This window comes from Pteronotus mesoamericanus, unplaced genomic scaffold (genome assembly GCF_021234165.1).
Source record: "Pteronotus mesoamericanus isolate MK-2021 breed Mesoamerican mustached bat unplaced genomic scaffold, CSHL_Meso_final contig_24, whole genome shotgun sequence".
Classification (NCBI taxonomy): domain Eukaryota; kingdom Metazoa; phylum Chordata; class Mammalia; order Chiroptera; family Mormoopidae; genus Pteronotus; species Pteronotus mesoamericanus.
In genome coordinates this window covers 13,587,737-13,604,429 of record NW_026555100.1, presented here as the reverse complement: position 1 = coordinate 13,604,429, position 16,693 = coordinate 13,587,737, and positions in this window count along the sequence as shown.

Below are 16,693 nucleotides of genomic sequence, written 5' to 3'. Positions count from 1 at the left end.
ATTAAAGTGCAACTAAACTGCTTTCTGTCCTAGTTTGGTTTCCATAAAGATAATGGCTGGAGTAAATAAAGTATGTAGAATGTCTGTGTTTATACATACATTTATATGTTACATGTATATATAAATATGTGGATAAATATGTGTATATTTTTATGTGACTAGATATTTATGTTTGCAGACACACATATGCTCAAGTACAGAGAGATCCATACCCCTTTAGGGAAGGTATTGCAACAAGAAAAACAAAGAGTATGACATTACTATTATTTAAATTTTGCCAAGTCAGCCTGACTTTATTCTGAGTCTGTTATGATCTTAATCTCAGAATTCTCCCTTGAAAGGGGTGGAATAATTATTAAGGACAGCTTGCAGTCCAAGTTAATTTGTTGTTGGAAGAACTAATTATCCATTCCAGGTGTTCTTTATCAGTATAACACTACAATCTGTAATAATGGACTGTTTCATTTATGAAGAAGCTAATTAGAACTGAACAGCTTTGAGTTTACAGTACAACTGAATACAAGTAATTAAGAAACATTAGGTTAGGTTTGTAGTATCCATAGAATAACTAACTTTGAAACTAGAATCTGGTTCCCTTAGATCCAACGAACATGTTTGCAATGTAAGTAGGAAACAAGTCAAGAAATATGACAAGGAAAATTTCTTCTAATGATCCATCATCAACTTAAAAAAACGTACCTTGTGGCCTATAGCTTAATATTTTAACTCATAAAGTATGTAGAGGGATAAATTTCCCCAGGTAAAGTACAACATACAGAGAGCCAATTAGCTGTGAAGCTATGGAATAGGTTATTTTTTGAAGTGTTGAAGTGCTTTTGAAAGTAATAGTGAATAATACTGAGATATGTTCTCCAATTTACCTGAATTCTCTGCAGCATTTTTCTCTGACTCCAACACGTGTAACAACTTCACCTCTGTTGCCACAGAGGAGGTGGGAAACATTTCTTTTTTTAAAAAATATATATTTTATTGATTATGCTGTTACAGTTGTCCCAATTTTTCCCTTTTGGACCCCCTCCGCCATGTACCCCATACCCTCCAGCAATCCCCCGCTTAGTTCATGTCCATGGGTTGTGTATGTAAGTTCTTTGGCTTCTCCATTTCCTATACTGTTCTTAACATCCCCCTGTCTATTTTATAACTGCCATTTATGCTTATTAGTCCCTGCACCTTTTCCCCTATTAACTCCCTTCCCCCTCCCAGCTGATAACCATCCAAATGATCTCCATATCTATGATTCTGTTCCTGTTCTGGTTGTTTGCTTAGTTTGTTTTTTTAGATTCAGTTGATAGTTGTGAATTTGTTGCCATTTTAATGTTCATCATTTTGATCATCTTTTTCTTAAATAATTCCCTGTAACTTTTCATGTAGTAATTCCCTTAGCTTTACTTTGTCTGGGAAGCACTTTGCCCTTCCATTCTAAATGATAGCTTTGCTGGATAGAATGAATAGTTTGGGTTGTAGGCCCTTTTCATTTCTTTGACTACTACTTGCCAGTCCCTTCTTGCTTGCAAAGTTCCCTTTGAGAAATTAACTGACCGTCTTATGGGAACTCCTTTGTAGGTACGTCTCTGCTTTTCTCTTGTGGCTTTTAAGATTCTCCCTTTATCTTTAACCTTTGGCATTTTAATTATGATGCATCTTGGTGTGGTCCTCTTTGTGTCCAACTTGTTTGGGACTCTCTGTGCCTCCTGGACTTGTATGTCTATTTCCTTCACCAAATTAGGGAAGTTTTCTTTCATTGTTTTTTCAAATAAGTTTTCAATTTCTTGCTCTTCCTCTTCTCCTTCTGGCATCCTTATGATTTGGATGTTGGTTCATTTGAAGATGTCCCAGAGGCTCCTTATATTATCCATGGTTTTTTGACTTCTTTTTTCTTCTTGCTATTCTGGTTAAATGCTTATTTCTTCTTTATATTCCAATTCGATTTGAATCCCAGCTTCATCCCCTTCACTGTTGGTTCCCTATAGATTTTTCTTTATTTCACTTTGTGTAACCTTCATTTATTCCTGGATCTTTTTTATTTTGTTGCCCTACTCAATGAGTTTTTTTAGCATCCTGATCACCAGTGTTTTGAACTCTGCATCTGATAGATTGGTTATCTCCATTTCATTTAGCTCTTTTTCTGGAGTGTTGATCTGTTCTTTCATTTGGGCCATGGTTCTTTGTCTCCTTGTTGGCGGCCTCCCTGTGTTTGTTTCTACCTATGTATTAGGTAGAGTTGCTTTGACTCTTGTGTCTTGGTACTGTGGTCTTGTGTAGTAGGTATCCGGTAGGGTCCAGTGGCACTCTTCCCTTTCACCAAAGCTGGATACTTGAGGTGTACCCTTTGTGTGGGCTGAGTTCATCCTTCTCTTGTACTTGAGCCTTGGTTGCTGTTGGCAAATTAATGGGAGGAGTTTACCCAGGACGGTCAGCTGCAAGGACTGGCTGTAACGACTTACCTCTAACTCAGCCCTCCATGAAGGATCAGCTGTGCAGGGGCAGGGTACTGGTGCTCCAATGTAGTCTGTAGCTGCCCATTGGGTGTGCTGACCCTGGGGTTTCCTGGGTGGTATAGACCAAGGTCAGCCCCAACCTGTGTTTTGCCCTGGGCTACTCTACCTGAGCTATAAAGCAATCTGAGATGGTTGTTACTTATTCTGGGCTTGGAGATTCGCAGATGAAACCAAGCTGTGAATCTAGGCTTGCCGTTGCTAGTGCCAGGCCTGGGGCTCACTGAGGCTAGCTGTTGCTTGTTTGGTAGGATTTAGAAAGTTGTGAAACATGAGCCAAGAGTAGCCATTCATGTGGAAAAGTAGCTTGGGTGGGCCAGTAAGTTGGGTGGAATAGAGCCTCTGTGGATCTCCAAGGTGGGTCGAACAGTGTTAGCCATGTTGATTGTGTCTCAGATATGGCATCAGCTTACCAGCTCTGTGGGGCGAGGGTTTAAAAAAGAAACAATGGCCTCTGCTCACTTTGATGCCTGACACTTCAGTTTCTCCCTGTAAACTGCTGGTGCCTTTCAAGCTGCTACCTCAGTGTTGGAGATAAGAGGGTGTGAGTCTGAGTAGGTGAGTCTGTGTGTGGGTTCTTTAAGAGAAACTGCTTGGGTCTCCAGAAGTTTCTTCCACTGACTCAGTCCCCACTGGCTTTTGCAGCCAGAAGTTGTGGGGACTTATCTTCCTGGCACTGGAACCCTGGGCTGGGAGGCCTGGTGGGGGCTGGGATTCCTTGCTCCCAAGGTATCCCTCCTAAATTTTTATCCACCACAGGTGGTTGAGGGACTACACCCTTCCTCCCAGTCTGGATGGATGTGGTTTCTCTAATTCCATAGCTGTCAGACTTCCATTGCATTTGATTTCTGACTGTTCTGAATGATGGTTGTTCTATATTTTAGGTGTAATTTTGATGTGGTGAGAATAGGCAAGCCATCTGCCTACGCCACCATCCTGACCAGAAGTCATGCTCAGTCATTTTGAATGTGATAGCCACACAGTACACATGCTCACTTAATGGTGTCTACGCACTGACTAGTACCGTGAGGTTGTCATTGTTAACCTTGCACATTCCAGTCTACTCTCCTTGACTGCCAGATTACATTGATGTTGTGCAAACCGTTCTTGTTAGAGTAAGCATGGCTGGACTTTTTCTGGACAGACTTCATATAATTCAGTATGACTCAGCCATAAAAAAAGAAAATTCTTTCTCTCTGAAATGTTATAGATGAACCTAGAACAGGGGTTCCACCCCCGCCCCTGCCCCAGGACCAGTACTTATCCATGGCCTGTTAGGAGCTGTGTGCAGCTCACCTGAGCTCTGCCTCTTATCTACTCCCCAACTCTCGTGAGCTCCATCCCCTCTTCCCTATCCTCCCCCTCCTTCTGTAGAAAAATTGTCTTCCCTGAAACTGGTCCCTAGTACCAAAAATGTTGGGGACCCCTGATGTGGAGGGTATTATGTTGAGGGAAATAAGTCAGAGAAGGAAAAATGCCATATGATTTCACTTATATGTGGAAACTAAAAACCAATATTACTCAACAAAAAAACCAGAATCAAATTCACAGATACAAAAAACATTTTGATAGTTGCCAGATGGGAAGGAGGTTGGGGTGATAGGTGTAAAAGGAAGGATTAAGAATTACAAATTGGTAGTTAACAAAATAACCATGGGGATGTAAAATACAGCATAGGAAATGTGGTCAATAATATTTATGGTGATTACTTCATAAGTTATATAATGTCTAATCACTATGTTGTACACCTGAAATTAATATAATATTGTATGTCAACCATAACTGAAAAAGTAAAAAGTTATTTTAAAAAAGAGCCCAAGTCCTACTGTTTATTGGAAGAAAGCTGGAATAGAATTTGAGAAGACTTTCTTGCAAATGGATGGGTCTATAATCTTGTAGATGGAGAGTTTTATTTTGGGGGAGATAAGATATTTGAATGTATCCCCAGGGAAAGGGAACTATACTTGATGAATTAGAATAAATTATTGTGTATTACTTAAAGTGACAATTTGGGTAGTGAAAGATATTTATCAAGATTTGCAAAGGTTAATCTGATATTATAATGTGTGGAAGTTATGGGCCAAGGAGCTCTAGGATTTACAAAACAAGGACTATTAGAGAAATGAATAACTTACTTGTCCATTGAAATTCTTATTTGGGAGAAACACCAAGCATTATATGTATTAATAAAACAAACAGAAGCACACACAAAAACTCCTAAACAAAAAATGGAGAGGGGGCACAAATAAAGGGTTAAATAAATTATGATACAAACATGAAATGGAATTGTTGTGCCCCCATCCACCTGCCACTTTCCAGGCAACTGAGCCTTCTTTCTGGGCACTGGGGCCCATGAAATTGCACCAACATAAGTGCTACCATGAATACTGGTATACCATGAATACCAATATTCATGGTAGCACTTATGGTGCATTTTATTACAGATCCTAATTAGTAAACCCATTCCTTTTAGAATTCTTCCATATATTCTCATTTCTGAAGCTCTTTTTTTTAAAGTGATATTCCATTTATTAAAATTATAGAGTTGGCTTATATTTTTTAATTAATTTATTTTTTCAAATACATTTGTCTCTGCCTACCCCCTACCACTTTCCCTTGCCCCCTCCCTCCCTCCCTTAACTCTTCCCCTTTGGTTTTGTCCGTGAGTCCTTGCTATATGTTCCTTGCTCTTTATTGCTAATTTCTTGCACTCCCCCTATTGGCAGACATAGCTATTACCCGTAATTGTTGTGAATTTCACAATTGCCAAAGGCACATGGTGTTTGCTAAGTATCAAAAAACCCTTGTCTTTAATTTGTTATGCTATTACGATGGCCATAGGATGAAGAGGAAGATTAATGGACACTCAGTCTAAAGAAAACCTGTCATAGATGATCACTTCCTGTATATGGGCTCATTCAATAATTATTCAGCATAACAATGCCCTAGACTGCAGGCCAAGTCAAAATGCATACCCAGAAGAGTGGAAATTTTTTAGTTCTAATTTCACCAGCTCTGTATCCTTGAATGTAAATGGTCTGTCTTATTACTTTGAGATTTTGCTATTTAAATTCTACTCGGTACAAATTCTGTAGTAGATTAAAAAACAATTCCCTTCAAATCCATTTCAAAGGTGAATGCCTCTGACAAGTCTTGTCATCAGATACTACTCAGTTGACTCATGTGTGCTTAAGGTTTTATCAGTGATGCTAGAGGGTGGACACGGTTTTTATTTCTATTTCATATTTTCTTCTCCCTCTCCTATCATTTGCGCAAACAGTGGGGGGTGGATTTGCAGACAGCAGCTCTGTTGTCATCCTTCAGGGCTACTCAGAGAGAAGGTGAGTGTTCTCTCAGCAGAACCCCCTTCTTTAAAAAGATCACAACTCTTTCTTTTGAGGAGGAAGAAATAGGGAAAAAAGAAAACAAAATAACACAGCCAGCATTTTTTATAATTGTTTGTAATTGGGCTTGTGTGAAATGATAATAAAGATAGATATATATTGGTTTCTGCCCCAAGTTTCTGACACAGAAATCAAACCCTTGTATATAGGGGTGTTAGGAGAATCTTTTGTTCTAACTTTTTTGTCTTTGACCCCAGTTACTGACACAGAGCTTCTAAATCCCTTTGAATTTTCTAGGTGATAACAGTCTCTTTTGTTCTTAAGAGGCGACCTTTTGTCACCTGGGTGGTGACTAGTCCCTGAAACACCAAAACATGATTAAAAGCTTGGAATTTGCAGCTCCACCTCCCATTCACAAGGGAAATGAGAGGGGCTGGAAATGGACTTCATAACTAATCATGCCTACTGTAATGAAGCCTCTATAAAAATGCCAATGATATGGGGTTCAGAGAGTTTCCTGACTGGTGAACACATCCACAAGCTGGGAGAGTGGTACAACCTAACTCGACGGGGACAGAAGCTCCTGTGCTTGGGACACTTTCAGTCATCTCCCTGAGTACCTTTCCATCTGGCTGTTCATCTGTATCCTTTATGACATTCCTTGTTATATGATAAATTGTTGAGCCTAAGTGTTTCCTTGAGTTCTATGAGCTGTTCTCATAAATGATGGAATCTAAGGAGCGATGGCAGTCACGTGAACCTCCGATTTGAAACCAATTCGACATAAGTTGCGAGTAGCCTGGGGGACGTACTAGTTGTAATTGACATCTAAAGTGGGGGATGGTTTCATGAGACTGTATCCTCAACCTGCGGAGTTTGCACTAACTCTGAGTAGTGTCAGAATTGAGTCAAATTATAAGATACCTAGCTGGTGTTTTGGAATTGCCTGATATTTGTAAAATCCACACATCTGGTGTCAGAAGTATTGTGAGTGTGGTAGTAAACACGGGGAGGGTAATACAATGTGTGATACAATTGTTCTATTCTACCTGATTTTTCCCTATAGAGTTTGAATATTAAATCAAATGTTTCCTTTTGAAGAAGTGATTACAAGACGTGTTCTTGTCTTTTCTCAAGTAATATGATTTCTTACTTGAATTTCTGTTTCCTACATAACAAAATGTATGAATTACTAAAGATCAGGTAAAACTTTCAGCCCAGATAACAGGTGACTAAAAGGCCACATTTTATAAATATAAATGTAATTTTAAATCTACATTTTTAAAGGTTGGAAATTATTTCCAGTAAAATTGGTTGACACTTTTACTACAACAAAGAAGCAAATAATTATACCCAATTGAGAACTTACCCCCAAAAAGATTTTTTAAAGCAAAATTTCTGTTTTAAAAACTTTTACATCTAATTTTATAATTTAACTTTTATTTTTAATTACAGTTTGCACCCAGTATTATTTTGTATTAGTTTCGGGTGTCTAGCATAGTGGTTAGACAATAGTATACTTTATGTTTCCAGTTACCCACCTGACACCACACATAGTTATTACAACATTATTGACTATATTCCCTATGCTGTACTTTACGTACTGACTACTCTGTAACTACCACCCAAGAAAATATTTTTTTAAAAGGGCTCAAAAATAAAAATAAAAATTGTCCAACAATCTAACTTCTGTGTAGCAATCTGCTTAGCAAAATAAAGTGCACCAATGACAAATACTTTAAAAAACTGTGTCTGAAAGAAAAATCTTTTCAGGTTGAAGGAAATTGTCCAGAGGCAGGGATACAATCTTGGTCCAAGATCAAAAAACATTATCATAAAACAGACTCTGTTTTGTTTTTACAGAAATTGATGATTATCAAAAGAACTTAAGAATTACTAGGAAAAACTATGGCCAATAGACCAGAGAATGGTGAAGAGCTGATGCTTAACTAAATTCTTTTACTTGGGTCATCTGGAGGTCAGGAAGAATTGATTTGTTACATTTATCTTCAAATTCTCCCTCTTCCTCCTCCTCATACTGCATTAAAATTTCTGTCCTTGTGTTTTCGGTGGCTGTTAAGAATGAATGAGCTTAATTGATAATTAGACTAAATTGTTCTTGCTTGGGAGTCATTGATCAATTATGTCAGTTTCTTGGTAGAGGGATTCAACCCAGTGGATGAAGAAGAAAGCTTAGCCATTCAGAATACTTCAGTGCTGTGTGAAAGAAATGTAAAGAACTGACTAGAAGGGATAGAAATAGCGGAACAAAGTAAAGTATAGCTCTACATTTTCTGCTCAGTGAATGCTAAGTATATTGCTTATTTTTCTGTCCAGCATCCATGTTTTGGATTGCCCTTCTTCCACTTTGTGTCATTCTAGTGGGGCTATACATCATGGGACCTCACCTATGACTATAGAGGGTGGGTCATAGGTGGTAGGCACCTGACCCAAGTTAAGCCAATACATATTGGCTTAAGCATTCTTCTGAAAGTTTGAATCATTAGGATGATACCTTTCTCACAAATCCTCTCTAGCACTTTTTATTTCTTGTGTTGTTGATAATAGTCATTCTAACAGATGTGAGGCAGTATCATTGTGGTTTTGATTTGCATTTTGCTTATTGCTAGTGAAATTGAGCCTCTTTTTATGTATCTGTTGGTTTTTTGTCTGTCTCCTTCAGAGGAGTGTCTGTTCAGGTACTCTGCCCATTTTTAATAGGATCATTATTATTTTGTTGTTATTCATTGTATGAATTCTTTATATAGTTTGGATATTAACCCCTTATTGGAGATATTATTAGCAAATTTTTTCCCATTTGATTGGTTTCTGTTTTGTTTTGTTGATGGTTTCTTTAGATATGCTGAAGATTTTTAGTTTGATATAGTTCCATTTATTTTTACTTTTAATTTCCTTACTTTTGAGTTCAAATTCATAAAATTTTCTCTAAGAGTAAGGCTCTTAAGTTTAGTTGGTATATTTTCTTTTACGAATGTTATTGTTTCAGGTCTTATATTTAGGTCTTTGATCCATTTTGAGTTCACTTTTTTGCTACAGTATCAAATAGCAGTTTAGTTTCATTCTTTTGCATGAGGCTTTTAAATTTTTTCAGCACTATTTATTAAAGGGGATTTATCTTCATTGTATGTTTTTCGCTCCTCTGTTGATAATTAGTTGCCCCAAGAACGCTTGTGTACTGTGTCAGAAAGCAGATTGGTACAGCCACTATAGAAAACAGTAGAGGGTTCCTCGAGAAATTAAAAATGGAACTGCCCCATGACCCGGCAATTCCACTTTTGAGTATTTATTCGAAAAAAACTGGAACAATGATTAGAAAGAATATATGCACTCCTGTGTTTATTACAGAGTTATTTATAATAGCAAAGACATGGAAGCAATCCAAGTACCCCACCAATAGATGAGTAGATTAAAAAAGCTGTGGTATATACATACAATGGAATGTTATTTGGCCATGAAATGAAATCTTACCATTTGCAATAACATGGATGGACCTAGAGTGTATTATGCTAAGTGTAATAAGTTAGCCAGAGAAAGACTAATACCATATGATTTCACTTATATGTGGAACCTAAAGAAGAGAATAAACAAATGCATAAGTCTGAAACAGAATCATAAATGCAGAGAACAGAATGATGGTAGCCAGAGAGAGAGGGTTTGGGGGAGTGCATGAAAAAAGGTGAAGGGATTAAGAAGTCCAAATGAACACTCACATAATAGATACCCTTATCTATTGTATGTATTATTTGTATGTATATAAAGTACAACATGCAGAATATAGTCAATAATACCATTGTGACTACATATGGTGCCAGGTGGGTGCTTGGGACAGCAGGGGAGCACTGTGTAGAGTATATGATTGTCTGATTGACCACTAAGCTATACACTTGAAACTGGTACAAAATAGTATTAAATGTAAACTATAATTGAAAAAAAAGAAAATTAGTTTCCCATACACATGTAGGTATGTTTCTGGGATCTCAGTTTTGTTTCATTGGTCTGTGTGTCTGGTTTCTGCCAATACAATACTGTTTTGATTGTTGTAGCTTTGTAGTATAATTTGAAGTCAGGGAGTGTGGTACCGCCCACCTTTGTTTTTTGTTTTTTTTTTCCTGGATTACTTTGGCTGTTTGGGGTCTTTTGTGGTTTCATAGAAACTTGATGATTTTTTTTGGTTCTATTTCTTTAAAATATGAGGGATTTTGTTGGGGATTGCATTAAGTCTGTATATTGCTTTGGGTAATATGGACATTATAACTATGTTGATTCTTCACATCCATGAACACAGGATATTTTTCTATTTCTTTGTGTCTTCTTCAATTTTTTAAATAATGTCTTATAGTTTTCCATGTGAAGATCCTTCATGTCCTTTGTTAAATTTATTCACAGATATTTTATTTGTCGCAATTGCAAAAGGATTTTTTCCCCTGCAATTTCATTATTAGTATATAGAAGTACAAAGGGTTTTTGAACACTGATTTTGTATTCTGCAACTTTATTGTTTGTTTATTGTTTCTAATAGCTTTTGTAGGAATCTTTAGGGTTGCCGTGTAAAGAATTGGGTCATAAATGTGAGAATTTTACTTCCTTATTCACAGTCTGGATGTATTTTATTCCTTTCTCTTGCCTGATTGCTCTGCCTCGAACTTCTAGTACCCTGCTGAATAACAGCGGTGAGAGTAGGCATTTTATTTTGTCCCTGATCTTAGAGGAAAAGCTTTCAGTTTTTACCATTGGGTATGTTAATTAGCTGAGGGTTCATCATATATGGCCTTTACTATGTTGAGCTACCTTCCTACCCACTTTAGTGTTTTAATCATAAGTGAATGTTGTATCTTGTCAAATGCTTTATTTCATTAATGATATAATCATATAGTTTTTGTACTTTATTTTGGTAAAGTGGTATAATGCATTGATTGATTTGCATATGTTGAACCATTTTTGTGCCCCTAGGATGAACTCCACTTGATCGTGATGTATTATTATTTTTTAAATGTATTGCTGTATTAGATTTGCTGATATTTTGTTTAGGATATTTTCATTTATATTCATCAGAGATATTGGTATCTAATTTTCTTTTTCTTTTTTGCTTTATCCTTGCCAGGTTTTTGTATCAGGATAATGTTGGCTTCATAACATGAGTTAGGAAGTTTTGCCTCTTCTTTGATTTTTTTGAAGAATTTGAGAAGGATGGGTATCAAATCTTCTTTGAATGTTTGGTAGCATTTACTCATCTAGTCCTGAATTTTGGGAGATTTTTGATGACTTTTTTAATTTCCTTAGTATTGGTCAGTTTATTTAGATTTTCTAGTTCTTCATGATTCAGTCTAGGAAGATTTTATATTTAAAATCTTGTTTATTTCTTCTAGGTTATCAATTTTGGTGGTATATAGCCTTTCATAGTATTCTTATATAACCCTTTATATCTATGGTGTCTGTTACAAGTTTTGCTCTTTCATTCCTGGTTTTGTTTTGAGTCTTTTTTTTCCTCAGTAAGTCTAGCCAGAGTTTTGTCATTTTTATTAATCTTTTTAATGAACCAGCTCTTTGTTGCTTTAATTTTTTTCTATTGTCTTTTTCTTCTTTATTTTAATACTGCTCTTATTTTTATTATTTCCTTCCTTCTACTGACTTTTGTCTTTTTATTTGTTTTTATTTTTCTAGTTCTTTAAGGTGAAGTGTTAGGTTGTTTGAGATTTTTTTGTTTTATGAGTTAGGCCTGTAAGGATTTAAACTTTTCTCTACTGCTTTTATTGTATTCCAGAAATTTTGATATGTTGTATTGTCATTCTCATTTCTCTGTTTCTTTTGAACTCTCTTTTTATATTTTCTTTGACCCAGTCATTGTTTAAGTAGCATGTTGTTTTAATCTCCACCTATGTGTGGTTTTTCCCACTTTATTTTTGCAGTTAATTTCTAATTTTAAAGCATAGTGGTTAGAGAATGTGCTTGGTATGATTCCAATCTTCTTAAATTTGTTGAGGCTAGTTTTGTGTCCCAACATATAGTCTAACCTTGAGAATTTTCCACGTGCAGTAGAGAAAAATGTATAATCTGATGTTTTAGTTTGAAAAACTCTGTAAATATTGATTATGTCCATTGGGCCTAATATGTCATTTAAGGCCCATACTTACTCTTTGATTTTCTGTTTGGATGATCTATTCATAGCTGTCAATGGGTTATTTAAGTTGCCTACTATAATTGCGTTTTTGTCAGTTTCTCTCTTTAGTTCTGTTAGTAGTGGTTTATATATTTTGGTGCTCCAAAACATGTGTTCTTGATGTATTGTCCTGTTTATCATTGTTAAATGTCCAGCTTATAGTAACTACAAGGGGAGGAACCTGGAGGTCTTCTCAGGCCACCATACTGCTAATGTCACTTCCTGAGGCATCTTTATATATGCTTATTTGTCATCTTAGTATCTTTGATCAGGTACCTTTTAAGGTCTTTGGTGCATTTTCTACTTGGGTTGTTTTCTTATAGTTGAGCTTTTTTTTCTTTTTAATCCTTACCTGAGAATCTATTTATTGATTTTAGAGATATGGAGGTGGGGGCAGGGGAAGAAAGAGAGAGAGAGAGAGAGAGAGAAAGAGAGAAACATCTATATGAGAGAGAGAATAGGTCGCTTCCTGTACAGGCCCTGACTGGGAATCAAACCCAAAACCTTTTTGGTGTACAGGATGGCACTACAACCAACTGAACCACCTGGCCAGAGCTTAAGAGTTTTTTGTATATTTAGCATAACAGTCAGACATGTTCTTTGGCAAATATTTTCTCCCAATCTGTGGCTTGTCTTCTCATTCTTTTGACAGTATCTTTTGTAGAGAAGTTTTTAATTTTAATGAAATTAAATTAAGTCCAGCTTATTAGTTATTTCTTTCATGGATAGTACTTTTGGTGTTGTATCTAAAATATCATCGGCATACCCAAGGTTATCTAGGCTTTCTGCTGTGTTATCTTCTAGGAGTTTTGTAGTTTTGTGCTTTACATTGATGTCTATGACCCATTTTGAACTAATTTTTGTGAAGGGCATGCGGTCTGTGTCTAGATTGATACTTTTTTTGCATGTGAACGTGCGGTTATTCCAGCACCATGTATTGAAAAGGCTATCTTTGTTTCCATTGTATTATCTTTGCTTTTTTGTCAAAGATTGGTTGACTATATTTTTGTGGGTCTATTTCTGGTTCCATTTTTCTATTGTTTCTTTTTTTTCTCCTGTAAATTCCTCTCCTCTATTCTGTAGTTGCCCAGTGGAAAGGGTTGGCTTTATTTATGGTACTGAGTATGCTGTCTGGCTCTCTTGTCAGTGTTTTAACATATATCATTTATATTATAAAGATCATCACTTGGGAATTCTCAAATTTACACCAGAACTCATGGGCCTTGATAGTATACACAAGTGGTATAGGTGCTCTTCTTATGAAACCAACATTCTAACAGAATGAAATATTTTTGAGAGCATTTTGCTCCTATTTTACCCACCAAAGTCTATCTAAATTATATTTGGCAGGTAAAGGTTTTTCATGAATGCTTAAAGTACAATACAGACTCTATCCATTTCATTTTCTTTCTCTGCCTTTCTATTTCTTTCTGTATTTTGTTGCCATCTGTTTTAACCTCTGTCCTGCATTTAGAGTAATATTCGCCTATGAAACATTTCTATATATGGATTAATTTTTATAAATGTGTTCTGAACTTTTAGTTCACATTTTATATAAGCTACAGTTAGCATTCATATGAATTTCCAGTCACTCTTGACAGAGAGAATTTTAAAAAGACAGACCTAGGAATTGGGACTAAAAAGGATGGAAATCAGGTGGCAAAACAGGAACAAGAATTTTTGCTATGTAGCTGTAGGAGAGTCAGGAAGTTGTGCCAAGGTATACCTGAGCCAGACGGCAGCACTCCTCCCTGTGAACAGGAGGAGGGAGCCTGGTGAGGTGAGAGAAACTGCTGGAGCTGGGCCTGGAGTACTGCAGCCTTCTAGTCTGTTTCCAGCCTAGAAGTATCATGGAGGTGTTAAGGCTGTACAACCCAGAGCATAGGTAGGAAATCTGAGAAGTACCAACTTAATTACAGGTTAAGCTAAAAAAATATTATGGAAAGTTTATTCAAAGATTTTTCATCTCAAGGTTCAGATAACTATGGAGACTGCTGGTGGCCTACTCAATACCAATCACTTTCTTATCCTTACTAAAAAGAACCTTCTTGTTGATCAAGAAGGCAACACCCTGCCTGAAAACTGCCTTTCCCAGCCTCCTTTGCAGTTAAGGGTGGACATGTGACTAATTCTGTCCAGTGGATATATATGGAAGTTTGCTGAGTCAGGGGCTTCATGGAAAGTACCTTCAAAAGGGGGCTAGCTTAGTCTGCAAGGTCCTTTTGCCCTTCCTTCTTCTATCTGAAATAAAGTTGTGGTCACTGGAGCTGTTGTGGTGAATTTATAAATGTGGTGATACCTTGAGGTTAGAAGACATGCACTAAGCTAAGGATTGTGGAGAAAAAAATAGGAGTCTGGGACACTGATAATATCATGAAGACACCATATCATCCAGGGGATGCCTTACTGTTTATTTACTTATTTGCATGTGAGAACAGTTGTTGGGTCTCTGTTGCAGATGAATATAATTTCTAATGGACAGAGATTCTTTATCTCTTAGGCTGCCTTGAGACACGGGGAGGAGAAGCCTCCCCACTCTGAATTATGAAATTGTAGTCATTTAACCTTGAATAGAGAACCAGGCATTGAAAAAGTTAATCTTTTTCTTTCAGATTAAAACTTGCTGTTTTTCTTTCAGATTACAGAAATAACAAATTCTTGTTATAAGAAGAAATTCAAACAAAACTAAAGTGTACAAAATGAAAAGTGTGGCTCTCTTCTGATTCTACCCTTTAGAATAATCACTGTTAATTGGGTTTTGTGTTTCTCAAAAAATTTACCTCTTTGTATATACACACATAAAAAATAATTTAAAAAATTACTCTTGACAAGCACGTTTTCTATAAGGGAAATAAATTTATAAGCATCTTGGGGAGATCCTGATATTGAAAGAAGATTGTAAATCATAAATAAATAAAATTAGCTGTATTGTAACTATTGTTACTATTTTAATATATGTAAAATAAATTGATAATCTCATATCCCTAAATGATTATTTCAAATCCAAGTTCCTCAGTGTCAGCAGATTGCCTCACTTGTCCTTCCACAGGAAAAATAGAGGTTACCAGGCGGAAACTCTTTCATGTTCCTGCCTTCCCACCTCTACCCTATTCACACTTCATCTTCCCATCTTCCCTTTGGTCTGAACAGGTGTGTGCCTTTCACCTGTGCACTGATCCCTTCCCTCCCATCTCCTGTAGATCTTGTACCGTTCATTATTTTCATTCCCCTGAGTCTTTACCCTCTTCTTCCCTGTTATTCGCTCAACATGTAAAAATGTTCAACTCTTCTTTGTCTACAGATATGACCAAAAAACTTTTCCCTGACCTTGTCTACTATTAGCCACTGCACTTTCTCTTTCTCATCACTGCATCACACTTGAGAACATGGTCTACATTTGCAGTCTTACTCACTATCATGGAAATCTAACTTTGGTCTTGCCATTCAAATGATAGTCCCTAAGTGATCCACTCAGTGGCTATTATCTTGCTTTTATTTTATCAGCATCTGTTTCTGCTGACTACTCTCTCCCTAAATCATTCTCTCTTTGTACTTGCATTGTCTCCTACTTCTCCACCCCATCGCTTTAGGTTATTTTTAGGTTCTACTTTTTAAATTCTTATTGCTTTATAGCCCCAGAATTTCTCTACAGGAATAGCTTTCTGACCTGGAAAAAGAATTGTGGGTGGGTAGTTTGAAACTCTGTTTGCACAGAACTTTACCTATGCTCGAGAAAACATCAATTGCTATATGAAAGACAGAGGTGGTGATTAAGCGAGAGAAAAGGGATTCAAAAAGTTTCATCCTTATACCATTATTGGACACCTACTCTATTTCCATGGTTTGCCAGCTATGAGCTGATAACAGCAAAATATACTGAGATAGTAAAAATCCATCCAGAACTAGAAAACTAAACATAAGTCTAGGGCCAAGTAAGTAAATAGGAGCCTTGCTAATAAACAGACAGTGATAACGGACACATTTGTAGAACTAACTGCAAAATCCACAAAGAATGTTATTTTTCCTAAGGTCACATTGTATCTGTAAAATGCAGTAACAGTCCTATCTTTTGGGTGATTATGGCTTCTTCACCAGTGACCCTGAAACCTCTCGCTGTTCATTCTGCCTTCTGAACAAAGACTACTGAAATGCACAAAATTACTGCTGTGCTCACTTCATGATTGCTTCCAATTCCAAAGCACATTCCCTTTTCTCCTAGTCCTCCCTAAAAGATTATTAAGAACAATGCCCAACCCTACAGAAGCCCCTTCCTATTTCTCCTGAGCTAGATGCCCAAGATTTCTCATGGTGTATATTCTTCATTGTTGTAGCAAGTTAACCTAATTTTGTTGGACTACCTTTGTGTTCTTGGCGATTTTTATTGATTAGCTTTATTGCTATAGTTTTCATGCAGTTCTTATTCTTGATTCATATTCCAACTACTTACTGAATATCTTCACTTGTGTGTTTTATCAGTGACTTGAATAAAACATGTTCAAAACTGAATTCATAATTTTTTTCCAGATCAGCTTGCTTCCTCTTTCTTTTCTCTCAGCTAAAAAGTCCATTATCTATCTAGTTATCCATTTAGTTTTTTAAAAAGATTTCATTTATTTATTTTTAGAGAAAGGGGAAGGGAGGGAGAAAGAGTGGGA